The 27,479-nt window shown below is 40.5% G+C and overlaps 2 long non-coding RNA genes across 2 annotated transcripts; both read left to right on the top strand.

Annotated features, from left to right (window-relative positions):
- The first annotated feature begins 1,643 nt into the window (after positions 1-1,643).
- Positions 1,644-3,803, top strand: LOC130714161 (uncharacterized). Its single transcript, XR_009011182.1, has 2 exons — positions 1,644-2,045; positions 3,562-3,803. It is a non-coding gene; the product is annotated as an uncharacterized LOC130714161 (long non-coding RNA).
- A 4,000-nt stretch (positions 3,804-7,803) lies between these two features.
- Positions 7,804-10,028, top strand: LOC130714044 (uncharacterized). Its single transcript, XR_009011111.1, has 2 exons — positions 7,804-8,267; positions 9,787-10,028. It is a non-coding gene; the product is annotated as an uncharacterized LOC130714044 (long non-coding RNA).
- The last annotated feature ends 17,451 nt before the right edge of the window (positions 10,029-27,479 follow it).

Here is a 27,479-nt window from a genome sequence, read left to right as displayed (position 1 = left end):
TTACCAACATTGCTCTGCTCTTTTGCAAATCTTTTGTCACAATCAACCAAAACCAATTTCTGAATTTTACTGTTTGAAGAACTTGCAAACTTTAGACTTAAATCAACAATTCTCACTCACAATCCCTGAGGTTCGATATTTTAAAACCCGGAGGTATTCGTACACTTGCGAATTGACCAACACCTGCCGTTTCTGCTTTTCAACTATTTGAAGGAATGCGTTGAGAAATCAAGGACCACAACTACTGAGAACAAGAGGTCAATTTCTTACATTCCTTATGGAAGGTTGCTTTCAGATATCTTCATCCAGAATAAACTAGTCAAGACCTTGGACTTCATGAAGATCTGACCATGTCCATTGGTGATGCTCTCAATGGGACCAAGTTGAAAAGAATGCAAATCATTGAGAAAGTCCAAGTTGAGCCCACAGAAGACACATCTGAAGAAGTTCGTCAGAAGAACTACCCTATTGAAGACTATCCTCTCTGGTCCAAGAAGGACAATCCAGCAAGCATTCTGAAATATGTAAGAATTCTCAGAAGCAATGGAGATAAAATCACTCTTGAAGAATTTGTCAGGACTCTTCCTTACAGTCCTCCTGAAATGCCAACTAGGAGAGCCAAGAGAACAATCAGCAAGCCTTCAGATCCCAAAGGCAAAGGGATTCCGATAGAGAAGACCAAGAAAACAAAAACAGCATCAAAGTCTGTAGTAATCAGGGAACCAGTTCCAGAATCCTCTCCTGAAAGAACTCCAGAAGAGTCATATGAGGAATCTCAATCTGATGACTCTGAAAGCTCTATGGATTCTTCCTCTAGAAACCAAGAAGAAGAAGTTCCACCTAGAAAGAATGTCAAGAGGAAAGCAAATATTGAAGAATCATCTGATGAGGAAACCGAAGAAGATGTTCCTCTGGTAAAAAGGCAAAGAATTCAACCAGCTCAAATTGAAGAAGAAATTGAGCAGGATGACTGTGAGATCATTGAAAATGTGCTCCAAGTCATAAGGGAATCAGAAGAAGCTGAAGAATCCACTGATTCAAATGTCGAGCCCATAGGCAAGAGGCTGAAACGGCCTCTGAAGGGTCCACTTCAGAAGAAGGAGTCAGGACCACAGCAAACATCTGAAAAGATCTCAGAAGTACAAAGAGAAAGGAGATCAAAGACAGCTTCAGATCCTGCAAGGACTGCCAGACCCACCAGATCCATCCCTCTCAGAGAATCAAGTAAGGAACCTACTAAAAGCATTAATTTAGTGCTTTAGTAGTTATTCCTAAACAACCTGAGCCTATATCTACATCTCTGCCAACATCAACCCAACAGCTCCTGTAAGGCCCTAAGTTCAATTTGGAACAATTTTATGGAAGTTTGAATAAAATTGAAGTTTTTGGCTATGTTTGATAACTGGCAGATTAGAACTGTCAACTTGTGTGAATTTTTAGAGGGTCTTAACGACTTCATTTGAGAAAACTTCCTTCATGAGAGTTGTAGCCCTTCAAGTCTAGAAAATTCTCAAGTGGTTTCGTGTCGATCCGATATCTGTAGCTCCAGATATCCCCGTTTTAGTGAACGTAGTTCCGGCTGTACAGTGCCAGCGGGATTATTACATTGTTTTTCTTCTAAGTCCGAATTTAATTATGAATTTACCTTTGAGGGCTTAGGTTTTAGTAAGTTTCAGGTCTGATTAGGTAATTAGACTGGTGGGTTAAGGTTGGACTTGGGTCGGGCTTGTGGAAAACAAAACCCTAGCCCACTTGTGGGTTGCATGGGATTTTAGCCAAGGGGGGAAACCCTATTCTTCCACAATCAGAAAACAGAGATACACTACAGCACCTTCACGTGAAAAACAAAGAGAGAACGTGTGAGAGAAGAGAAGGGAGCCGCCGCCCAAGCCACCACCATTGTCGCCGGTCACGCGCGCGAGCAAGGGGGAGAGCGCGAATAGAGAGGGTTTCGCGAAGGAGAAGGAAGGTGAAGGAGACTTGGACAGCAAGAGATTGTTCTTCCAAACTTCATTCTCTTCTTCTTTTCAGACCAAGAACCCAAGGTAAGGGCTGGTCCTAGGATTGGGTAGATTGCCTAGGGTATTTGCCATGTTTTACTATGAGAAAAGTCATGAACATGATTGCTTTTGCAAGAGTTTTGTGTTCATGATGCTTGCTGTTTTTTTTCTGCCTTGAGATCTTGATGTTTTGCTTCTGATTTGAGATGAAATGTTGATGCCATGATTCTCCATTAATCATCACTACAATTACCGTTTTCTTCTATGACTTTGCTTGATTAAAATGATTGAAGACTTATATGCTTAGATCTGCCTTTTGTGCTAGAATTGATGGTTATCTTGGTTCTGGAAATTTAAGCATGATATATGATATATGATATGTGGTTCTTGCTGCTGGAATATGGTTTAAAACTCTGGGACTTGAATGGTTGAAAAATTAATTTGAAGGCAAAAGTATCTCTGCCAGTTTCCTGTACTGGACAGCGAGTTTTGGAGCTTAATTACACCTAATTCGGGGTCTCAAATGAAAAATGGATAAACTGGAAAATTGTAGATTTTCGAATTGGCTTTCTATGCATATAAAGAACATAATTTTTGGTCTAGTAATGAGGTCTGGAGGTCGATCTTAGTGACTGTTGCACCTGCTGTTCTTCCTGTACCGGACAGCAAGCTTTAAGGCCTAATATCACCTAATTCTGGATCTCCAATGGAAAAGTGATAAACTATAAAAGTGTAGAGTTTCGAATTATCTTTCCAGTCATGTATCATGTGAATTTTGTGGCTAAGTATTGCGGTCTGTAGACCATTTTTAGTACACGCTGCACCTGTTGTCCAAAAACACTAAATTTGAGAAATTGTTGGAAATGTTAGTAACATGTGATTAGGGACCTTTGTGAGATTTTTATATGATGATATCTGTAAACTGAGCCTCTGGAATTTGTAAATAATTTGTGAATTTGGGAGGCCCTGATTATTTCTATGCTTTGCATGAAGTTTAGTTGTGACTTGTTTAGGAGGTCGCTCACCCAGCTGTAATTCCTCCTAGTGTGACTGTTATTTCTTGACGTTGTAATCTGATACGATATTAACTCATAAGACTCTAGGATTGACATTAGAGCCTTAAACACCAAGAGAATGAATTTATAACTCGCTTGCAAGTAAATGTGAATAATTTGGACATAGGTCTGGTTAGGACTATGGACCATGAGAACAATGGTTCCGTTAGAGACAAAACGGATAACTTGCACGCGAGGGTGAATGCGGTTTGAACCGTGATGTTATGACTTGTGGGTGTCTGACCCATGGTGTGCTGTGGTCGTTCCAAGGAACGCCATGATGTTGTGAGCTTTGCTCATGGTGTTGTTCGTCTGCTGGACGAATGGTGTTGGATCCAAGGTGAAAGGTGGTTGTGTGAAGTGAGATTCCGTTAGTAACTGACTCTTTCCCATAAAAGACATATAATGTACTTATATTATATATGTTGTTGTTGATTTTGTCATTATCATTCTTTTTGTTGGACCTGACCCTGCTTGTTTGCTATGTGTTTATTTGGGGGGGGTAGATGGTCGTGAAGATAATGGCGATGACTCATTCTTGGGAGTTGATGCTACGTGACGTGCCAATACCGGAGGACGACTACACTTCAGAGGAAGAGGAAGAGGCTAAGGAATAGGGTTTTGGTTGAGAGTCTTTTGTTTTCTGTTGGGGTTGAGAGTTTCCGAAGTGTTGGTATCGAACAATTTTATTGCTTAAATTCGAATGAACAAGTTTTGATGTAATCTTTATTTTCATTCAGGCCTTTGATTCGTACTCTTTACAGTTGGTTATTTAAAAAGTTTTACGATGTTGGTTACTTCCGCGTGTTTTTGGAAAGGTTATGTTTCAAGAGTTTTCGTAAAATGAGAGGTTTGTCATTAATTGAAGATTAATAAGTGAATCGACGAAAACTCTTTATGAAAAAGGGTTAATTAGTTACTGAGTAACACTCGAGAAATCGGGGCGTTACATTGTGGTATCAGAGCTCCGGATGAGAAACCAGAGCACTAAGGGTTTTGGGCTTACGAGTTTCCGAACTCGTTGATGTTTTTGTTTTTGATAAAGATGTTTTCAAAGCTTCGCGGTGAGATTGGGTAGACTTGTGTGCTAAGATGTTTGCTTGACTGTGAGATTGTTTGAAATTAGTATCATTGCCGTGATACTTGAGTCTTTAATGGTGTTATTTGATTCTGGTGCTACACACTCATTCATTGCTGAGGAGTGTGTGAAAAAGTTAGGATTGCTAACTGCTGATTTACCATTCGATTTGGTGGTGTCGACCCCTGCTGCCGATCGCTTAGTTACTCGCACGGCATGCTTGAAATGTCCGTTGGTTTACGAGGATCGGAAGTTCCTTGCAAACCTTATATGTTTAGGGCTTAAAGAGCTCGATGTGATTCTGGGGATGGACTGGTTGGCGCAATATCATGTTCTTTTGGATTGTGCTAACAAGGCCGTGGTATTTCCGGATTCAGGCGTTACGGATTATTTGAATTCGTACCATTTGAAGAAGGGTTCACCGGCGTTCGTGAACTCTATCGTGGCGGAAGCAAGAAACGATAGTGATGTACGGAACATCTCGATAGTGCAAGACTATGTGGATGTTTTTCCGGAGGATGTGCCCGGATTGCCACCAGTAAGGGAGACGGAGTTCTCCATTGACATCATGCCCGGCACGGGACCGATATCGATGGCGCCGTATCGGATGGCACCAGCGGAATTGATGGAATTGGCAAAACAGTTGGATGATCTCTCTTCAAAGGGATTTATTCGACCGAGTGTGTCTCCTTGGGGAGCGCCAGTGTTGTTGGTAAAGAAGAAGGACGGGAGGTCCAGGTTGTGTGTAGATTACCGACAACTAAACAAGGTGACAGTGAAGAATCGTTATCCGATGCCTCGGATAGACGACTTGATGGACCAACTTCGGGGAGCAGTTGTTTTCTCGAAGATTGATCTGAAATCAGGGTATCACCAGATTCGGGTGAAGGAGGCTGACATTCAGAAGACGGCATTCAGAACTCGATATGGACATTATGAATATCTCGTGATGCCATTTGGAGTTACTAATGCACCCGCAGTTTTTATGGACTACATGAACCGTGTGTTCAGGCCATTCTTGGACAAGTTCGTGGTGGTGTTCATAGACGATATTCTAATTTACTCGAAGAGTAAGGAGGAACATGAGGAGCATTTACGTCAAGTGCTAGAGGTGTTGCGGAAGAAGGAACTCTATGCTAATGGAGGAAAGTGTGAGTTCTGGATGGAGGAAGTGAAGTTCCTTGGTCATGTCATATCTAGCAAAGGTGTGGCAGTGGACCCCAGCAAAATTGAATCAGTTTTGGCATGGGAACAACCGAAGACAGCAAGTGATATCAGAAGTTTTGTTGGGCTTGCTGGCTACTATCGGCGTTTCGTGAAGGATTACGCCAAGTTGACTGCACCGTTGACTCATTTGACAAAGAAGGATCAACCGTTTGCGTGGACGGAGAAGTGTGAGGCTAGCTTCCAAGAAATGAAGAAGCGGTTGACCACCGCACCTGTACTAGCTTTGCCAAAGGAGGGAGAACCATACGACGTGTACTGTGATGCGTCGCATAATGGTTTGGGTTGTGTGATGATGCAAGAGAAGAGGGTGATTGCTTATGCTTCGCGACAGTTGAAAGTCCATGAGAAGAATTACCCTACGCATGATTTGGAGTTGGCTGCTATAGTGTATGCTCTCAAGATCTGGAGACATTACTTGTATGGCAGTACGTTCACGATCTATAGTGATCACAAGAGTTTGAAGTACTTGTTTGATCAGAAGGATCTGAACATAAGGCAGAGACGGTGGATGGAGTTTCTGCAAGACTATGAGTTCTCATTACAGTATCATCCGGGGAAGACCAATGTTGTAGCTGATGCTCTGAGTCGAAAGGCTATACATGTATCCTCGTTGATGGTCAAGGAGTTAGAATTGTTGGAGGCTTTCCGTGATCTGAGTTTGAATGTTGAACTCGCACCGGGGAAGCTGAGCTTTGGAATGGTGACGGTGTCTAGTGGACTCTTGGATGAGATAAAGTCGAAACAAGAGACCGATGAAGGGTTGATTGAATGGCGCAAGCTTGTGGCACAAGGAAAAGCGTCTGAGTTCGCTATTGGGAACGACAATATTCTGCGTTGTAAGGGACGAGTTTGTGTACCCAATGATGCAGTAATGAGGAAGCTGATCTTGGATGAAGGTCACAAAAGCATATTGAGTATTCATCCGGGGATGAATAAGATGTATCAGGACTTGAAACTTCATTTCTGGTGGCCTGGGATGAAGAAACAAGTAGCTGAGTATGTGTCGACATGTTTGACGTGTCAGAAGGCGAAGGTGGAACATCAGAAACCAGCAGGAAAGCTGCAGTCATTGGATGTCCCGGAGTGGAAATGGGATAGCATTTCCATGGACTTCGTGACGGCGTTGCCGCTTACACGAAGGAAGTTCGATGCAATTTGGGTTGTAGTTGATCGATTGACGAAGACTGCTCACTTCGTGCCAATCAATCTGAACTACAAGGTAGAGAGGTTGGCGGAGATATACATTGCTGAGATTGTACGCTTGCACGGTGTGCCATCTAGCATTGTGTCGGACAGAGACCCGAGGTTTACCTCGCGTTTCTGGGAAGCTTTGCAGCGGGCTTTGGGAACCAGGTTGAAATTGAGTTCCGCTTATCATCCACAGACGGATGGGCAAACCAAGAGAACCATCCAATCCTTGGAGGATTTGCTAAGATCTTGTGTGCTGGATCACAAAGGCAGCTGGGATGAGATGATGCCATTGATCGAGTTCACTTACAACAACAGCTTTCATGCAAGCATAGGGATGGCCCCTTATGAAGCGTTGTATGGTCGGAGGTGTCGTACACCCTTGTGCTGGCATCAAGATGGGGAGAACTTGATTGTTGGACCTGAATTAGTTCAGAAAACCACAGAAGAGGTGAAGCGAATCCAAGAGAAGATGAGGGTTTCGCAGAGTCGTCAGAAAAGTTATGCTGACAATCGCAGGAAGGAGTTGGAGTTTCAAGCTGGAGATCATGTCTTCTTGCGGGTTACCCCGATGACAGGTGTCGGAAGGGCGATCAAGTCAAAGAAGCTTACTCCAAAGTTTATCGGACCGTACCAGATTACGGAGCGTGTTGGACCCGTGGCGTATAGGATTGCCTTACCGCCGTTCCTATCCAACATACATGATGTGCTGCATGTGTCGCAACTTCGGAGGTATATGGCTGATAATTCTCATGTGATTGAACCTGATGATATTCAGCTGAAGGATGATCTAACGATGGAAATGCCGCTCATCAAGATCGTCGACAAAAGCACCAAACGCTTGAGGAACAAGGAAGTATCCTTAGTGAAGGTTGTATGGAATCAAGCTACGGGCGATGCGACTTGGGAATTAGAGGATAAAATGCGGAAATCACATCCCGAGTTGTTTGTAGACCCTTAAGTTTCGAGGGCGAAACTATTTTTAAGGGGGGTGGTATTGTAAGGCCCTAAGTTCAATTTGGAACAATTTTATGGAAGTTTGAATAAAATTGAAGTTTTTGGCTATGTTTGATAACTGGCAGATTAGAACTGTCAACTTGTGTGAATTTTTAGAGGGTCTTAACGACTTCATTTGAGAAAACTTCCTTCATGAGAGTTGTAGCCCTTCAAGTCTAGAAAATTCTCCAAGTGGTTTCGTGTCGATCCGATATCTGTAGCTCCAGATATCCCCGTTTTAGTGAACGTAGTTCCGGCTGTACAGTGCCAGCGGGATTATTACATTGTTTTTCTTCTAAGTCCGAATTTAATTATGAATTTACCTTTGAGGGCTTAGGTTTTAGTAAGTTTCAGGTCTGATTAGGTAATTAGACTGGTGGGTTAAGGTTGGACTTGGGTCGGGCTTGTGGAAAACAAAACCCTAGCCCACTTGTGGGTTGCATGGGATTTTAGCCAAGGGGGGAAACCCTATTCTTCCACAATCAGAAAACAGAGATACACTACAGCACCTTCACGTGAAAAACAAAGAGAGAACGTGTGAGAGAAGAGAAGGGAGCCGCCGCCCAAGCCACCACCATTGTCGCCGGTCACGCGCGCGAGCAAGGGGGAGAGCGCGAATAGAGAGGGTTTCGCGAAGGAGAAGGAAGGTGAAGGAGACTTGGACAGCAAGAGATTGTTCTTCCAAACTTCATTCTCTTCTTCTTTTCAGACCAAGAACCCAAGGTAAGGGCTGGTCCTAGGATTGGGTAGATTGCCTAGGGTATTTGCCATGTTTTACTATGAGAAAAGTCATGAACATGATTGCTTTTGCAAGAGTTTTGTGTTCATGATGCTTGCTGTTTTTTTTCTGCCTTGAGATCTTGATGTTTTGCTTCTGATTTGAGATGAAATGTTGATGCTATGATTCTCCATTAATCATCACTACAATTACCGTTTTCTTCTATGACTTTGCTTGATTAAAATGATTGAAGATTTATATGCTTAGATCTGCCTTTTGTGCTAGAATTGATGGTTATCTTGGTTCTGGAAATTTAAGCATGATATATGATATATGATATGTGGTTCTTGCTGCTGGAATATGGTTTAAAACTCTGGGACTTGAATGGTTGAAAAATTAATTTGAAGGCAAAAGTATCTCTGCCAGTTTCCTGTACTGGACAGCGAGTTTTGGAGCTTAATTACACCTAATTCGGGGTCTCAAATGAAAAAGGGATAAACTGGAAAATTGTAGATTTTCGAATTGGCTTTCTATGCATATAAAGAACATAATTTTTGGTCTAGTAATGAGGTCTGGAGGTCGATCTTAGTGACTGTTGCACCTGCTGTTCTTCCTGTACCGGACAGCAAGCTTTAAGGCCTAATATCACCTAATTCTGGATCTCCAATGGAAAAGTGATAAACTATAAAAGTGTAGAGTTTCGAATTATCTTTCCAGTCATGTATCATGTGAATTTTGTGGCTAAGTATTGCGGTCTGTAGACCATTTTTAGTACACGCTGCACCTGTTGTCCAAAAACACTAAATTTGAGAAATTGTTGGAAATGTTAGTAACATGTGATTAGGGACCTTTGTGAGATTTTTATATGATGATATCTGTAAACTGAGCCTCTGGAATTTGTAAATAATTTGTGAATTTGGGAGGCCCTGATTATTTCTATGCTTTGCATGAAGTTTAGTTGTGACTTGTTTAGGAGGTCGCTCACCCAGCTGTAATTCCTCCTAGTGTGACTGTTATTTCTTGACGTTGTAATCTGATACGATATTAACTCATAAGACTCTAGGATTGACATTAGAGCCTTAAACACCAAGAGAATGAATTTATAACTCGCTTGCAAGTAAATGTGAATAATTTGGACATAGGTCTGGTTAGGACTATGGACCATGAGAACAATGGTTCCGTTAGAGACAAAACGGATAACTTGCACGCGAGGGTGAATGCGGTTTGAACCGTGATGTTATGACTTGTGGGTGTCTGACCCATGGTGTGCTGTGGTCGTTCCAAGGAACGCCATGATGTTGTGAGCTTTGCTCATGGTGTTGTTCGTCTGCTGGACGAATGGTGTTGGATCCAAGGTGAAAGGTGGTTGTGTGAAGTGAGATTCCGTTAGTAACTGACTCTTTCCCATAAAAGACATATAATGTACTTATATTATATATGTTGTTGTTGATTTTGTCATTATCATTCTTTTTGTTGGACCTGACCCTACTTGTTTGCTATGTGTTTATTTGGGGGGGGGGGTAGATGGTCGTGAAGATAATGGCGATGACTCATTCTTGGGAGTTGATGCTACGTGACGTGCCAATACCGGAGGACGACTACACTTCAGAGGAAGAGGAAGAGGCTAAGGAATAGGGTTTTGGTTGAGAGTCTTTTGTTTTCTGTTGGGGTTGAGAGTTTCCGAAGTGTTGGTATCGAACAATTTTATTGCTTAAATTCGAATGAACAAGTTTTGATGTAATCTTTATTTTCATTCAGGCCTTTGATTCGTACTCTTTACAGTTGGTTATTTAAAAAGTTTTACGATGTTGGTTACTTCCGCGTGTTTTTGGAAAGGTTATGTTTCAAGAGTTTTCGTAAAATGAGAGGTTTGTCATTAATTGAAGATTAATAAGTGAATCGACGAAAACTCTTTACGAAAAAGGGTTAATTAGTTACTGAGTAACACTCGAGAAATCGGGGCGTTACAGCTCCCACTCAAACAGAACCTCAAACACAAGCCTTTTCTCAAGCTGAAACACAAGCCCCCCAATCAAACATCCAAACAGCTACCACTGCCTTTCCATCCATCCACATACAAACCTCTTCCACATCCACCACAACTGAACCTGTACCTTCCTTCAATTCTTTCATTCAAGGTATCGTTCAAAGTGAGGCTACCCTGAGAAATTTGGTTCAACACTTCACTCCCAAGCTTCCATCCACTTCAAAGACCCTCCTGTTAACTCAAACTAGTGAGATCCCTGCTGAGGAAGAAAAAGAGGATGATGATGTTCAGATCCTTGAACCTCCTTTCAATGTGAAGCCTATTCAACAAGTGGCTTCCAACTTTGAAGATCAACTCCAAGATGTTGCTGAAACTTCCTATGTATCCTTGTCCAATTATTCTGCAGTAAACTCACGAGATCTGAGTTTTACCTCACCTAAGAAGACTGCTACCTCCAGGCAAAGGCAAGTGACGATCTCTGAAGCTGAGCATATGGATGAATCTGACCATTCAGGAATAGAGAAGAACCATGCGATTGATTCTACTCCTTCAGGACAACCCAGAGCTCATAGTTCCAATGCTTCAAGCTCAAATGCAACCAAAACTCCTCAGGCTGTCCTGACCTTGGCCACCTCATTCCGACCTCAAAATCTCATTCAACTCATTCAGGAGTTCTCTAAATAGGCAACCAGAAGATTGAAATGGTTATATCAGGTAACTGATAATCAGTTTGATGCTTCATTTGTTGATGGTTTGTGGTCTGCTTTCGGAAGATGGTCAGAAAGCAGAGCTTATGAATTTCAGAAGCAGCTTAGTAGTGAGAAACGTCTGAGAGTTCATAATGCGTCTGAGAGAGCGTATGAGCAAAGGCAGAGAGTGTTGCACAGAGTTTGTGAACCCTTGAGAAGAGCTATAGCTGAAAGAAACTATGTTGTATCTGAATGTACCTCAGAATATGCTGAGATGGTTTCAGTAGAGGTTGCATAAGAAGGAAGAAATCACCTTCACAGGTGGACTGGATTAGCTTGAGCTTTTATCTCAAGTGAACCAGGATAAAATAAGTGCGTGCTTCACTTCTTATCCCTCAGCACCTAGTTCTTATCTTTGAGTTTGGAAAAAGTTCAAAAGTATATCCTTTATTCGAAAACTCTATTCAACCCCCCCCCCCCTTTCTAGTGTTTTTCGCACCTTCACTTTTCACAAAAGCGGATGTCACAACATCGGCTAGGAATCAGGTTGTTTTTAAAAAAATGTATGACAACAAAGGAACAACATTTAGCTTGAGTGCACACTTGTTATAGGCTAGATTATAATCAAAACGAAAGTTTGTTATGATTTAGAGACATGAATTGGAATAAACCCTTCTATGCTTGCTTCTAGGAATTGAGTGAGGGTAGGGTTTTGTTGGCCTGAATATGTATGCTATAAAACCTCTAATGAATGATTGAGTACACAAGGAATTGGGCTTAACTTTCAATTTGGAAGAATTGCTTTTGTGAGGAATCAATTAGTAAGTACATAGGCTAAAGCAACAAGGAATGAATCAAGGTTTCATATGCATAGGATAGGTAGACTAAAGTGGATTAGATGATCAATAACCCAAGGCATTTCCATTAATTTTTATTTTCAACACTTTCAATATTGCTCTTTTGCAAATCTTTTGTCACCAACAACCAAAATCAATTTCAGAATTTTACTGTTTTTAAAACTTGCAAACTTTAGGCTTAAATCCACAATTCTCACTCACAATCCCTGTGGTTCGATATTTTAAAACCCAGAGGTTTCTGTACACTTGCAGATTGACCAACAGTATCTAAAAAATTTCTTCTTTGATTACATGTGACCTGTCCAGATATTATAATGACTTTTTTTTTTTGGTTTTGTGAAAGTGTGCTGGATAAAGAGTGCCATACTTGATTTGAACTGAGGATGATTGATCTACAGAATAAGCAAGGAACTGCAGATGAATTAGAGGATAGAAGGAGTTCTCAAAATTATTTGCTGGCTTGCAAAGACCATAGTGGATAGGCAAGTAACTGCAAGTGAATTAGAGGATAGGAGTTCTCAAACTTATTTGCTGGCTTGCAAAGACCAGGGATATTGTGGGATTCTTCGTCTTTAAACATGTAATATGTTTTAATAATGAGAACTTACAATGGTTGATTTAGTTGGGAAGCTGCTCATTCTCTTTTTTATATTGTGAACTGTACATGTATGATCTTATCTCAACCTTATTGCAATGTGGGGAATTAGAAGGTATCTTGGCTGATATATTTATCCATGTCAGAACAGATTTGGGAGGTCATGGTTTCATTTGTTTGGAATTATAAGATTGTTAATGGTAAAGAGGGCAACACTCATTTGGTAGTGAAAAAATGTAGTATGGGAAGTATAAAATATTTTAATTTGTGAACAGTTTTTGTTTATTTATGTTCAACTACAGGGAAATAAACTTTAAAGTTTGTACGGGAAGTAATATTTTCGCACTTTGGTTAAGACAAGTGCGTTTAATTAAATGTTTAATCTATCATGATTTTGATTTTTTCCTTGACTTAAAAGTTTGTACGAGAAGTAATATTTTTCCCTTGATTTGTTTCCTGTTGGGCTTTTATGTATTTTATGTTTTGGTTTTCATTTCAAGCTGTTACCATTCTTACTCTTATTTATTTATGATTAGCAGTTAGTTTTATTTTGTTGGCATCGGTATTAGAGCAGCAGTGGCATCAAGTTCCGGTTGGCTTATAAATGAAACTCTAAGAGCCTTTATTTCTTTAGTCTTTTTTTTCTACATATTAATATATCCATGAATGATTTCTGTTAAAATCTCATTTACATATTAAAAGTCATAGGATCCTGGGGTACATGTGGTCTTGGGAAATTTTTTTAGCTTTTATCTTTCCACACCTCTTAATTATCTTCAGATTGTCAAGTCTTCATTTACATGTTTAGGCTTTACCTATCTCTGTAAAAAATGGCTCCCAATAAGCGTACTTTCATGCTGATCTCTTTTCCCTTTTGAATTAGTTTCTTGCTGTAATTTTTTGACTTGAAAACCTTTGGATTATGTTCTACAATTCAAGAAGTCAAGATAGAGGAGAAGGTTCACATTAAAATTGTTGCCATTAAAGATTTTCCTTTATTTTATTCTCATTAAATAATGTATTCACTTTTATTTGTTCACTGTACAAGCTAACTTTCCTTTTATTATGTTTATATGTAGCAAGTTCTTGCAATATTCCCATTAAAAACAAGAGAGTGAAGGAAACAAGTTTTTATATCATTTAAATGTCGTAAACAAGTTACATGGGTAGGAAAAGCCCTCATTGCAGGCAGTACTAGAGTTACAAAAGAGAAGAGGTTATAAGATCAAATGTGTTGTTTTGTTTTCGGTAGTTGGTTTACCCCATGTAAAGAATTTTCACCTTCAACCATGTTGGTATTGTGGCGTGTGGAATTTAACATTTGCAGAAGATTGAAAGGTTATTTGCTCATGAATGAATTCTAAGAGCAGTATGTAAGATCAAGTTTTGATCGAGTAATACAACTCTATGTTTTGATGATCACAAGTTAACATTTGAGTATGAACAATTATGGTACTCTAACGTGTTTTTCTGAGTGTGCTGTTTACAGGCTTCGACCTCCATTCAATCTCACACAAATCAGAAGCACTGTGCATAAAGAGTGAACCAAGCAACGCCTTCGTAACATCTATGTTCACTCTGAACAGTAGAAATACTTCAGAAGATCTGAAGTGTTTACAAGCTCTGATATGGACTCAGTCACTAGAAGTTCTGAAGATCCAGAAGCTCTGATAACCAAGAATCTCTGAAGGTTCAGATGTTCTGATGGTGTAGAAGAGTCTGATGATCCAGAAGCTGAATAGTGGAAACTCTGATGTCCAGAAGCAAGAAACTCTGAAGACCATGTACTTCCCTCTGAGTTCAGAATCAGAAGATACAACGGTCAGAGGATCTGTGCTTTCCCTCTAACTCTGATCAACCGGCTTTACAAGTTCCAACATAAAGTGTTCCCCTGATCAGAAGTCTCCTAGGTTTAAAGGTCAAGTCACTTTCAAAGTACAAAAGCAACAGTACTATCCTAACGACCTACCTAACAGTCTCAGACATAGCAGAAGTTGGAATTTCCAGAACTGCCCTCCAACGGTAGCATTTCCATACAGCGTTCAAACCCTAATCCTTGGAGTATAAATAGAGGTTGAAGTTTGAAGAATGCGGTTGGAAGAATTACACACGCGCAAGCTATACTCAAAACTTTCCAAGCATTCTTTCACCTGAATCTACTGTGTTTACAACTAGCTTTTCAGAAGCAAATCTCTTGTAAACTTTCTTTCTTAAAACAGTTGTTTAGTTACCTTTAGGAGATCAAGGTTGATCGGATCCTAGAGAAGACTAAGAGAGTGAATCTTAGTGTAAGCTAAGTCAGTGTATTGTTAGTCACTTGAAGGTTCAAGTGCAGTTGTAACATTTACCTGATTAGTGGATTGCCTTCATTCTAAGAAGGAAGAAATCACCTTAACGGGTGGACTGGAGTAGCTTGAGAGATTTATCAAGTGAACCAGGATAAAATCCTTGTGTGCTTTTCTATCTCTTATCTTAAGCACTTATTTGTTCTCGAAAGAATTGCCAAAATCTTTTAGGTAGATATTTTATCTTGAAAACGTTATTCAAACCCCCCTTTCTACCGTTTTTCACACCTTCACAGTATCGTGTAATAAAGTAATCTGAGCCGGAAAATGGATGGAAGGTCAAATTAGTTTTGTAGTCAATGAATAGTTTTGTAATTTAAACATAATTTATGATGCATTGAAATGAATACATAGTTTCAAACTGCAAAAGCTTTTACATGGTTTTGGAAAAAGGAAATATGAACGTAGCCAAAGACTAATAAGAGTGGAGAATATAATTGGTTAAATGATAGATGATACTGAAGGTATGAAAAACAATAGAAATGGGGGGGTTTGAATAGCGTTTTCAAGTAAATCTTTTCACACTTGAGATTTTGGCAAATCTCTCGAGCAAATAACACAAGATGCAAAAGCAAAAGATGAAGAAACAACACACAAGAATTTTATCCTGATTCACTTGATAAATCCCTCAAGCTACTCCAGTCCACCCGTTAAGGTGATTTCTTCCTTCTTAGAATGAAGGCAATCCACTATTCAAAGTTTGTTACAACTGCACTAGCAACCTGCTAAGTGACTAACAATACAATGAACTAGCAATCACTAAGATTCACTCTCTTAGTCTTCTCAAGGAGCTGACCAACCTTGGTCCCCTTAAGGAAAAACAAACTAACTGTTTGAAGGTTTGGGTTTACAAAGAATGCTTCTCAGAAAGCTATAGGTAAACACAATAAGAACGGTTTGAAGAAAGATTGCTAAGATAATATTGAATGGTTGTTTAAGCTTGTACAATTTTTCTTAGCCGCATCTTCCATCTTCAGCCTCTATATATACTCCAAGGACTAGGGTTGTATCCGTTGCATGAAATGCTACCGTTGGAGGGCAAATCTGGAATTTTCAAGTTCTGTTGTGGCTGAACGTCTTAGGTAAGGTCGTCAGGATAGTACAACTGCTTTTGTACTAGGATAGCAACGTGAGCCTTATCCTAATTGACTTCTGATCATGTGACTCTTCAGGTTGGAACTTGTGAAGCTTGGTGATCAGAGTCAGATGGAAGCTTGGGACTTCTGACCTTCGTATCTTCTGCTTCTGGACTCAGAGTTGGAAGTACTTGGTCTTCAGAGCCAGCTTACTCTTGGACTTCAGAGTCTTCACTTCTCAGCTTCTGGACCTTTAGAACTTCTGGACCTTCAGAGCCTCTGGACCTTCAGAGCCTCTGGACCTTCAGAGCTTCTGAACCTTCAGAGCCTCTGGACCTTTAGTACTTCTGGTCTTCAGAACTTCAAGTGATCTGAATCCATATCAGAGCTTACATATTTTCAGAGCTTCTGAAGCATATTCTACTGTTCAAATTGAACATAGTGAGTGCGAAAGCGATGCGTAGGTTACTCTTTAGGCATAGTGCTTCTGATTTGTGTGTATATTGACCAGAGTCAGAGCCTGTCATTTAAACACTCAGAAAACAACGTTAGAGTACCATAATTGTTCATACATAATAGTTAACATGTAATCATCAAAACATAGAGTTGTACTACATGACCAAATCTTTGTCTTACAATCTCCCCCTTTTTGATGATGACAAAACCAAGTATTCTGATGAACAATAAACTGAATTCACTCAGAGTTAAAAGAGTAAAGATAGACTTATCCTGAGATGAATAGTTTATGTTGCTCATTCTGAATCCAAGTTACAGCTTGATTCTGAGCTTAGCTCCCCCTGAATCTAAGACTTAATGAAAACATTAGTAGCATCTAGATTCTGAGCTAAATATGAAAGTGATCAGAGTGAAATTTCATGACATAGATAGAATGTGAATATTAGAGCGCATGAATACTCAGAGTTAAGCATAAGGAAAGAATTATTAGAGTCAACCGATTGAGCATTTGATCACTTCAGAAGAAGTGAAAATGTATTCCTTGCTAGTGTCCTACTGAGAAATCTGTGGTCATAATGATAGATCACTTAAATTCTCCAAGAATAAATTACACATATCAAAAAATCCGGTATCAAAAACTCTGGATGTACTCCCTCTTTTTGTCAAAAGCAAAAAGAATGGGGTGTGAAAAACTTAGAGAGGGTACTCCCCCTTAGAAAAAGGCTAAGTTTAAAAACAAATTAGAGAAAGATATAATTAGTTAATTATATTAATTAAGAAAATAGATAATTAATGCAGATGAAGAAAATTAAATGAAGTGAAGAACACCGGCCAAGATTGAAGAGAACGTTTACCACCGGCCAAAGAGTTAAAGACTGGCATCGGTTTCCAATGAAGATATCTCGAGAAACTGCTTCAGCATTAACGTTTGGAGCCTGAACTCAGCTTAAAAATAGCAGTTAAATCCATAACAGTCTTCACAACTCATCTGCTTCAAAAATCACAGCAATGGCATCGTACATAACTTGCATTGAGGAGCTTAGAAAGAAGGTTTTTGATGAAGACCTCTACATCAATGTTAGGCATCCAGAGGATCCTAGCATTTACCAGCTGACTAACCAGCTGCTAGATATGGAGCTGAGTCTAGAGATGGACAGCACGCTCAGAGGGTTCCTAGCCTTTGTGGAGGAGCTCCAAGAACTGTTCCAGCGGGAGCTGGACAACTACGAGGAGATCAGAGCGGTGGAAACGGCTATGGAGGCTGTGGCGGATGGTCCTGAGAGGCAGGAGTTGCGCCAGAGCTTAGTCCGTCTAGAGTATAGGCAACATCGTCTAGAGCTTGATAAAGCAGAGATGCGTAGGCAGTGTATAGCATTGAGGAGAGATCCTCCATTTTGAATATTTGTAATGCATGTTTGATTTCAATAAATATTTTCAATTAAATGTTATGTTATTTGTTAGTGAATGCAAAACAAAAAAAAAATAGGATAACAACCAAGTAAACAAGTAATGCTAATTATCATAGAATAAACACATTTAAAGATAAAAACTGTTAAAATAGTACTAAGAAGATAAAATCAGAGTAAGGAAAATGAAAAACTAAAAACGAAGAGAGTTCCTAAACTAAGGCTTAGAGGTTCTGCGGAGAATTTCAGCAAGCATGTCTGCAACACTTATGACCAAAGCTTCTTGAGAATCAAGTCGTCTTTCAATGGCATCAAGTCTGGAAGACTCTGGCTGGTTAGGAGCAGACGGAACGACTTGATCATAATTTGAATTATTATTTTCATGTTCTTTAAAACTTTATTGTATATTAAAATAAATAGCACATAAGTTACTGCAACATGACTTAGAGATCTAGCCTACGATAGTAGGATGAAATAGGTTATTGATTGCACTTCAGATATTTCATTTCAACACTCCACCGTTTCTACTTTCATACAGTTTGAAGGTATGAAAAACGGTAGAAAGGGGGGGTTTGAATAACGTTTTCAAAATAAAACTTCCACCTTAAAGATTTAGACAAATCTTTCGAGAACTTAAGTGCTTAAGATGAAGAGATAGAAAAGCACACAAGGATTTTTATCCTGGTTCACTTGATAAATCACTCAAGCTACTCCAGTCCACCCGTTAAGGTGATTTCTTCCTTCTTAGAATGAAGGCAATCCACTAATCAGGTAAAGTGTTACAACTGCACTTGAAACCTACAAGTGACTAACAATTACACTGACTTAGCTCACACTAAGATTCACTCTCTTAGTCTTCTCTAGGATCCGATCAACCTTGATCTCCTAAAGGAACTAAACAACTGTTTATCAAAGAAATGTTTACAAGAGATTTGCTTCTAAAAAGCTAATAGTAAACACAATGAATTTCAGATGAAAGAATGCTTGAAGGTTTTTGAATATAGCTAGTGCTTGTGTAGATTCTTCCAACCGCATTCTTCAAACTTCAGCCTCTATTTATACTCCAAGGATTAGGGTTTGAACGCTGCATGGGAATGCTACCGTTGGAGGGCAGTTCTGGAAATTCCAGCTTCTGTTGTGGCTGAGAACGTTAGGTAGGTCGTCAGGATTGTACAGTAGCTTTTGTACTTGGATAGTGACTTGACCTTTAAACCTAGGAGACTTCTGATCAAGGGGAGACTTCATATTGGAACTTGTGAAGCCGGTTGATCAGAGTCAGAGGGAAAGCCCAGATCCTCTGACCATTGTATCTTCTGATTCTGAACACAGAGGGAAGTACATGGTCTTCAGAGTATCTTGCTTCTGGACATCAGAGTTTCCACTGTTCAGCTTCTGTATCTTCAAAGTCTTCTACACCATCAGAACATCTGAACCTTCAGTGTTTCTTGGTTGTCAGAACTTCTGGATCTTCAGAGCTTCTAGTGACTGAGTCCACATCAGAGTTTGTGTAGCTTCAGAACTTCTAAGGCTTTTCCACTGTTCATATTGAACATGGTCAATGCGAAAGCGTTGCTTGGGTCACTCTTTATACACAGTGCTTCTGATTTGTGTGAGATTGAGTTGAGGTCAGAGCCTGTAAACAGCACACTCAGAAAAACACGTTAGAGTACCACAATTGTTCATATCAAAAGGTTAACTTGTAATCATCAAAACATAGAGTTGTACTACTAGATCAAAACTTGATCTTACAATCTCCCCCTTTTTGATGATGACAAAACTAAGATTTTTGATGAACAATTTTTAAACATTAAACTGAATTCACTCAGAATTTAGAGATATAGTGTAAGACTTATCCTGATGTGAATAGTTTATCTTGCTCATTCTGAATTCAAGTCACTGCTTGATTCTGAGCTTAGCTCCCCCTGAATCTAATACTTGATGAAAACGTTAGAAAAGTCTAGATTCTGAGCTAAATAAAATAATATACGAGTTCAGAGTGAAAACTTATGACATAGATGAAAATAGATTAATCAGAGCGCATAAGTAATCAGAGTCAACGGGCAAGGTATCAGAGTCTTGGGTATCAGAGTCTTGGGTATCAGAGTCAAACTAAAATCACTTCAGAGGAAGTGAAATGTATTCTTTGTATTTGCCCAGTGACACATCTATGGTCATAAAAGTGGAACTCTTAAATTCTCCAAAAGAAAAATAAGTCACACTAACACGTCTTACACATCAAAAACTGGGTTGTACTCCCCCTTTTTGTCATAAGCAAAAAGCCTGGGGTGTGAAAAACTTAGCTTGAAGTACAAGGTACTCCCCCTTAGAGAAGGTCTAAGTTTGAAGAAAAGTAAAACGATGCATGAATCAGAGTAAGGCGAAATAAAGAGAAGAGTTAATGCAGAAGAGGAACGTTTACCACCGGCCAAGGGAGTAACGAAGAGGGTCAGTTATCAAGAACTTAACCTCGAGAAACTGAAGGAGCATTAACTTTCAGAGAGAGAGTGAGGCCTATATAAAGCGATGGAGAAATAGTGAAGCTTTACAAATCAAGCAATTCCATCATAGAAGAAAAAAAAAATGGCATCATATATGGTAGCGCTAGAGGAGCTCAAAAAGAGGGCTTTTGAGGAGGACTTGTTCCTTAATATAAGGCATCCAGAGGGTACAAAAACCATTTCGGAGCTAACAAGGACACTGCTGGAAGAGGACCTGCGTCCAGAGTTGAGGAATGATTTAGAAGAATTCCTTGCCTTCGTTGAGGAAGTTGAAGAACTCAGCCGGCTTGAACTGAAGCTGCTGGAAGAGAAGGTAGACATTGAAAGAAAACTCAAGACTTCAGAGGAAAGTCTGGAGAGGGATGAGCAGATCGTCAATCTCAACAATATCCAGTATACACTGGATCGTCTAGAGAAGAGTCGGTCAGAGCAGCGCCAAGAGTGTAGAAGAATGAGGAGAGATCCTCCATTCTAGACTTTAGGGAAAAAGATGAAGAATGTATGATGTAAGCATAACCAGATTATGAATAAAAAAATTTTTGCAAACACAATGTGACAAATATATATATATATATATATATATATATGTATGCAGAGATAAACAGAACCAGCAAAGCAAAAATAACGAGAAAAGCGAAAAGAAAAGAACTATAGTTTAAAAATAAAATTAAGTTAAGCAAGGAAAAACGAAGAGATCCTAAAGCTAAGGTTTATCACTGCGACGCAGAAGTTCCATCATCATTTGCTTCATTTCTATCAGCATAGACTCATGAATATTAAGACGTTGTTCCACGGTGTCGAGTCTGGACGAGCTGGACTGTGTAGAACTGGAAGGAACAGTCTGAGCAGCTTGAGGAGCAGGAATTGAAGCAGAAGCAACAGGAGTAAAAACCACGGGTGCAAGGGCTTGGCATCTAAGTGCCTCAGCTTCAGCTTCAAGTTTTTCTGCCTCTAACCGAGCTTGTTCAGCTTGAGCTGCTGCTTGACGTGCAGCTTCCTCTGCTTGTTCTTTCTTTCTTCTGGCCTCGGCAATAGCTTCATGTAGTTTATGTCTTTGTTCTTGTTCATGAAGAGCCACTCTTCTTGCTAGCCTTTGCTTAGCAGTCTTGATCTTCTGATCCCTTTCCACAGTCAGAAGCTCCATCATAGTAGGAACCTGAGCTACAAGCCAGGTACCCAGATTATCCCATTCCTCAGCAACAGAGTCAGGATTCTCACTCAGTTCAGTGTGACCTTGTACGTTGCGTAGCATCAGAGAGGCTTCTTGATTAAACACAGTGATGCACTCAGAGAGAGAGGTGGGTCTGAGGTAGGTATAGGGTACTATGGAGAGGTTGTGGTCTGGGGAGGTTGGATGATTGCTGCTGTGTGCCTCAGAAACACCTTGAGGAGAGCCTATGTTAAAGTTGGGAACTTGTTGTTCAGAGGCTTCAGGGTGAGGCTCAGAGGTTTCAACCAGAGGTTGTGGGGATCTAACCGAAGAGTGGTTAGACACAGAATGTTCTGGTTCTGGTTCTGGTTGAATTGGTTCCTGGTGCATAGGGTCAGGTTGAGCTTGTTGAGCCAAAGGGTCTGCCTCATGTAAGGGATCAGCCAAGATAGGTTCATCTGGATCAACTAGACGTTCAGGTCTAGGTCCAGGATACTGCCTAGGGCTTGGACAAGTGAGGTAGTAATCTTCTAGGCTAGACACCTTTTCTTTTCTGACTTCCATGAATTTTCGAATGGATTCAGAGTTATTGGAGGGAGAAGAGTCAGCAACATTGGTTGGGAAGGATACAGGTGTATAGGCTGTGGAAGAGTCGGTATTAGTAGTTCTGAGGACCAGACGTTCTGATGCTCTTGGGACAGAGTGATCAGAGGTTCTGGGTCCAGGTTCCGTTTGATTGGGCTCTGGTTGTTCAGGGATGATGGATTCAGAAGTTAATGGATTATACTGGATTGTGATGGGTGAGGTAGCTTCGGAGGGTCCGGTGGGTTGGTTCTGAAGCATATTCCAGAGAGGAGCTTCATTGGGAGAAGGTTGGAAAAATGAAGACCGTGGGGAATGTGGTGGAGAAGTGGTTTGTGCGGCTGGTTGAGACTCGGGGATAGGAGTGAGTGGGTTGGAGGAATGTTTCAGTAGGGCAGAAGTAGGGAGTGCATCAAATGTATCTAAATCAGAATTAGAAGCAGTAGCAGACTTACTTGATGCACGCATTGAAGATCGAGTCACTCTGACGGGAGTCTCAGTTCTTCTGATCACTTGAGCCGCAGGGTCCACACTTGTAGGCTTCATTACTATTCGGACCTGCTTCTTCTGCTTCTTAGGAGAAGGAGGACCTTTAGCATTATCACCATCGTCACCATCATCAGGCTTGCTGATGTCCTCATGTTTTCGCTTGGATTGATCAGCCTTCTTCTTCTTCGTCTGAGGGCCATCTGATTCCTCAGAGGATTCTTCTAGGATCATCTTCCTCTGAACCTTCTTTGTGAGAGGAGGATCAAACTCTGGTGCAGGAGGCAGCATTCTGTAGAATTCATCAACATCAATCTCAAAACCTTGACTCCTCAGATCATCAACGAAACATTTGATAGCTTCAGGATTGTCTGCCTGGGTCCACAAGGGAAAGTCATTCAGAGGGACTCTTCTTCTTCTGATTTCAGAGGATGTGTCTTCATGAGCAGGAGCAATCTTCGTTTTGACTAGACCCATCTTCTTCAGAGAATTTGCAGTGAAGACATCACTGACAATAGTGGTCAGATCCTCTACACATCCAGCATTGACCAGATCTTGAATAAGGCCACTCTCAATGAAGAGATCAGATAGCAATCTCCCAAAAGGGATATACTTGATTGCGGACTTGATGGAGGCAGTAGTCCTTGACTTCCGGATACATTCCTTCAGGTAAGAGAACAAGAAGAAGGGAAGGCAGAGTTTCTTCTTGTCTTGGATGAAGACTAGCATTGCCTTCTGGCAGAAATTGATATAATCTGGGGAACTGCCTTTTGGCCTCTGGTTGATGCAGTTCAGCAGAATCTTGTGCCAGATTCTGAGCTTGGGATGAAGATCCATCACTTTGTAATTGGTCTTGCCCGGTTTGTAATTGGCGTACCTCCTTCGTTTGGGGTTTCAGCTTCGATTCAGTGAATTGGAATCGATACCCACGAGCAGTTTCTGGACCCAGCAGATTCACAAAGGACTTCTCAGTAATGATGATCTTCCTTCCAAGAATATGAGATACCACTTGAGTATCATCGCAGTCGGCATGCTTCCAGAATTCCTTAACCAATTTGTCGTATACCGGTCCTCGAAGCCTGTTGAAGTAGTTTTCCCAACCTTGAGCTTGAACTTCAGGACGAATATCATACCCATTTGTAGCCAGATTGTCGAGATCAAATCTCCATTCTGCCAGTACTTGGAGTTCCTCAGGAGCATACACACAATGAACTGCACAGCCCCGTTCTGCAATCGGAATAGTTTGCTCTTGAGCTAGATCTTGAACAGGAGCTTCAGGACCCAATTGGCCTGTAGCTTGACCAACTACCATGTGAGGGAACCTTGTTGCTTCAGCGGCGTCGTTTCTGGTTTGTCTCATCATTGTTGAAGAGGTTGAAGGTTTTGGGTAGAAGATGAAGGTTGAGGATGTATAGAGTGCGAGAGAGAGATCGAGGGTAAGCGGTTTTGAAAATACAGAAGAGAGAGAGTGAAAACCGAAAAAGTAGGAGATCATGTGTGTATAGTGGGTTTTGTCAAATAACCGTTGTTGATTCAAAAAGCATTTTAAGATCAATGGTTGAAAATTAAAGACATGATAGTAACAGTAAATACACATATCACACGCAGGAGAGAAGCACATCTACACTTATCATGACAGACTGTCACAGGGGCACAGGGAACTATGCATCAGAAGTACTGACACACGTGTTACTGTCTCAGACTCAGAGTCAATACCAGTGGGTACACACACTCTGATTGAGTTACCTTCTGGACTAGACATCTTCTGATCAAGAAGTATCATAGTCAGAGGTTTTGATCCATCTTCACTCTGGACAAAAGTCCATGTTCAGATTTTTCAGAATAAAATTAAATCTATCCTCTGCTAAGGGCTTTGTAAAGATATCTGCCCATTGATGGTCAGTATCAACAAACTTCAGAAGAAGTACGCCCTTTTGTACATAATCCCTAATAAAGTGATACTTTACCTTAATGTGCTTTGCCCTTGAGTGTAAGATAGGATTCTTACTCAATGATATTGCAGCAGTGTTATCACAGTAGATTGGGATATTGCTCTCAAGGATTTGATAATCCTCCAGCTGATGTTTCATCCAGAGCATCTGGGTGCTGCATATTGCTGCTGAGATATATTCTGCCTCTGCAGTGGATAGTGCAATAGTTGATTGCCTCTTGCTTGCCCATGAGACTAGATTACTTCCCAGAAATTGACAATTTCCAGAAGTACTTTTTCTTTCTGTTCTATCTCCAGCATAATCAGCATCACAATAACCTGAAAGCTTATACTCTGATGTTTTCTTATACATCAAGCCAAGGTTAGTGGTGCCTTTCAGATACCTTAGGATCCTCTTAACAGCAGTTAAGTGGGTTTCCCTTGGATCTGATTGGAAACGAGCACATAAATGAACACTAAATAATATATCTGGCCTAGATGCAGTTAAATATAGAAGGGAACCTATCATACCACGATAAAGTTTCTGACATACTTTACCGCTTGCATCTTCTTTCTCCAGAATGCATGTAGGATGCATTGGGGTTTTGGCTACTGTAGATTCCAGCATATTGAACTTCTTCAGAAGTTCTTTAGTGTACTTGCTTTGATGGATATAAGTTCCTTCTGGTGTTTGATCAACTTGTATTCCCAGAAAGTACTTTAGTTCTCCCATCATACTCATCTCAAATTCAGCCTGCATCATCTTAGAAAATTCTTTGCATAGAGATTGATTAGCAGAACCAAATATAATATCATCAACATAGATTTGCACAATTAAGATATCATCTTTGTAAGTTTTGCAAAAGAGAGTTGTATCTACTTTACCCCTTACAAACTCATTCTCCAGGAGGAATGAGCTGAGTCTCTCATACCATGCTCTGGGAGCTTGCTTCAGACCATAGAGTGATTTCTTCAATTTGAACACATGGTCTGGCTTCTTCTCATCTTCAAAACCTGGGGGTTGATGAACATAGACTTCCTCTGAAATATAACCATTTAGGAAGGCACTCTTCACATCCATCTGATGAAGAACTATGTTGTGATTCACTGAGAAGGAGATCAACAATCTGATTGCTTCTAGTCTTGCTACTGGAGCAAATGTTTCAGTGTAGTCTATTCCTTCCTGCTGACTGTAGTCTTGAGCTACTAGCCTTCTCGTTTTGCACTTGGGCAATGAAGGTAGAGAACACAGCATGAGACTCATCCTTGCGGGTTAGAAACTTTACCCATGTCCAGCGGCTATAGTCATCAACGATAACCATCCCATATCTCTTGCCACCTATAGACTCAGTTTTCACTGGTCCAAAAAGGTCGATATGTAGAAGTTCCAACGGCCTTGAGGTTGAGACAACATTCTTTGCCTTGAAAGGGACTTTAGTGAACTTGCCTTTCTGACATGCTTCACAAAGAGCGTCTGAAGCGAACTTCAGATTGGGTAAGCCCCTGACAAGGTTTAGCTTGCTCAACTGAGAAATCTTTCTCATACTGGCATGCCCTAACCGTCTATGCCATACCCACTGCTCTTCATTAACAGAAAGAAGGCACTTCACATTCTGAGCCTCCAACTCAGATAATCTGATCTTGTAAATGTTGTTCTTCCTCTTGCTGTTAAAAAGAACAGAGCCATCGATCTGACTTACAGCCCGGCAGGACTTTTGATTAAAGATAACATCATAACCCTTGTCAGCTAATTGACTTATAGACAATAAGTTATGAGTTAAGCCGTCTACCAATAACACATTATCAATGCATGGACTACTATCTACACAATTAGTACCAGTACCAACAATTTTACCCTTTTCATTTCCTCCAAAGCCAACTTCGCCTCCAGGCTTAAGTTTTAGCTCTTGGAACATACGCCTTTCTCCCGTCATGTGACGCGAGCATCCACTGTCCAGATACCATGATTGGTGTTTCAGTGGAGCTATCAAGGATACCTGCAACATAGATAATCTTGTCCTTAGGTACCCACTTTCTGGGTCCTTTCTTGTTAGTTACCCCAAAGGTTCTGATCACCTTGGGTGTCTCAACATGATAATGTAAAGGAATTTTTGCATGATATTTAGACATGGAGAAAGATCCCTTTTTAAGAGGGGCCTTAGCAACTTTAGCAGGTAAAGGATCAGGCAATATGGTACCAGAGGGAACAAAGCATTCATACAAGGATTTAGCTTTAGACACAGAAGGCTCATTTCTAATTGGTTTAGAATAGCCAATGCCATGCATTCCATTTCTGCTTACGCCATAGATCATTGAAGCCATCAAGCTTCTATCTACGCTCTTAGCTAGGAATCTTTGAAAAGACTTTTCATACTTAGATTCATTTCTACACTCAGAGGCATCACAAGCAACTATTTCTTCTAACTTAGCAATCTGGTTCTTAAGCACAGAGTTAGAATTGATCAAAGCATGATTATCATTTTTCAAATCAGAAATAATTTTCTCATGTTCAGACGGAGTCTTGGAAACAGCAGATAAGTCCTTTTTCAGCTTCTTATGCTTAGACAATAAAGAGTTATACTTATCCATGATATCAGACAAGGCATGTTTCAGTTCAGAGGTAGAGAAAGAAGCGAATACCTCATTTTCATCGTCTGAGTTAGGATCTCCTTCTGATTCTGAGTCAGAGTCAACAGCTTCCTTTGACTCTGCTTCTTTGTTTTTGACAATAGCCATAAGTCCTTGGACTTCACCATCAGAATCAACATCCTCTGACTCTGATTCATCGAAGGTCACCATCAGACTCTTCTTCGTCTTGAAGTGCTTCTATGGCTTCTTGTCCTTCTTCAATTTTGGACAATCACTTTTGTAGTGCCCTGATTCTTTGCACTCAAAACATGTGACTTCCTTGATTGATGACTTCTTCTGGCCTGAGGACTCGTACTTTCCTTTGGCCTTTCCAGAGCCTCTGTACTTGCTCTGCTTGTGCTTCCAGATGCGGTTGAGTCTCTTGGAGATCAGAGTCAGCTCATCTTCATCAGAATCTTCTGATGCTTCCTCAGATTCTTCTGCTTCAGCTTGGAGAGCTTTTGACTTCTCAGCTTTAGCCTTCTCAGATTTGGATTTCAAGGCTATAGACTTTTTCCTCAGATCTTGCATC

Source organism: Lotus japonicus, chromosome 4, assembly GCF_012489685.1.
Source record: "Lotus japonicus ecotype B-129 chromosome 4, LjGifu_v1.2".
NCBI lineage: Eukaryota > Viridiplantae > Streptophyta > Magnoliopsida > Fabales > Fabaceae > Lotus > Lotus japonicus.
The sequence above is the reverse complement of the archived record's forward strand: the minus strand, read 5'-3'. Positions and strand labels throughout refer to the sequence as shown.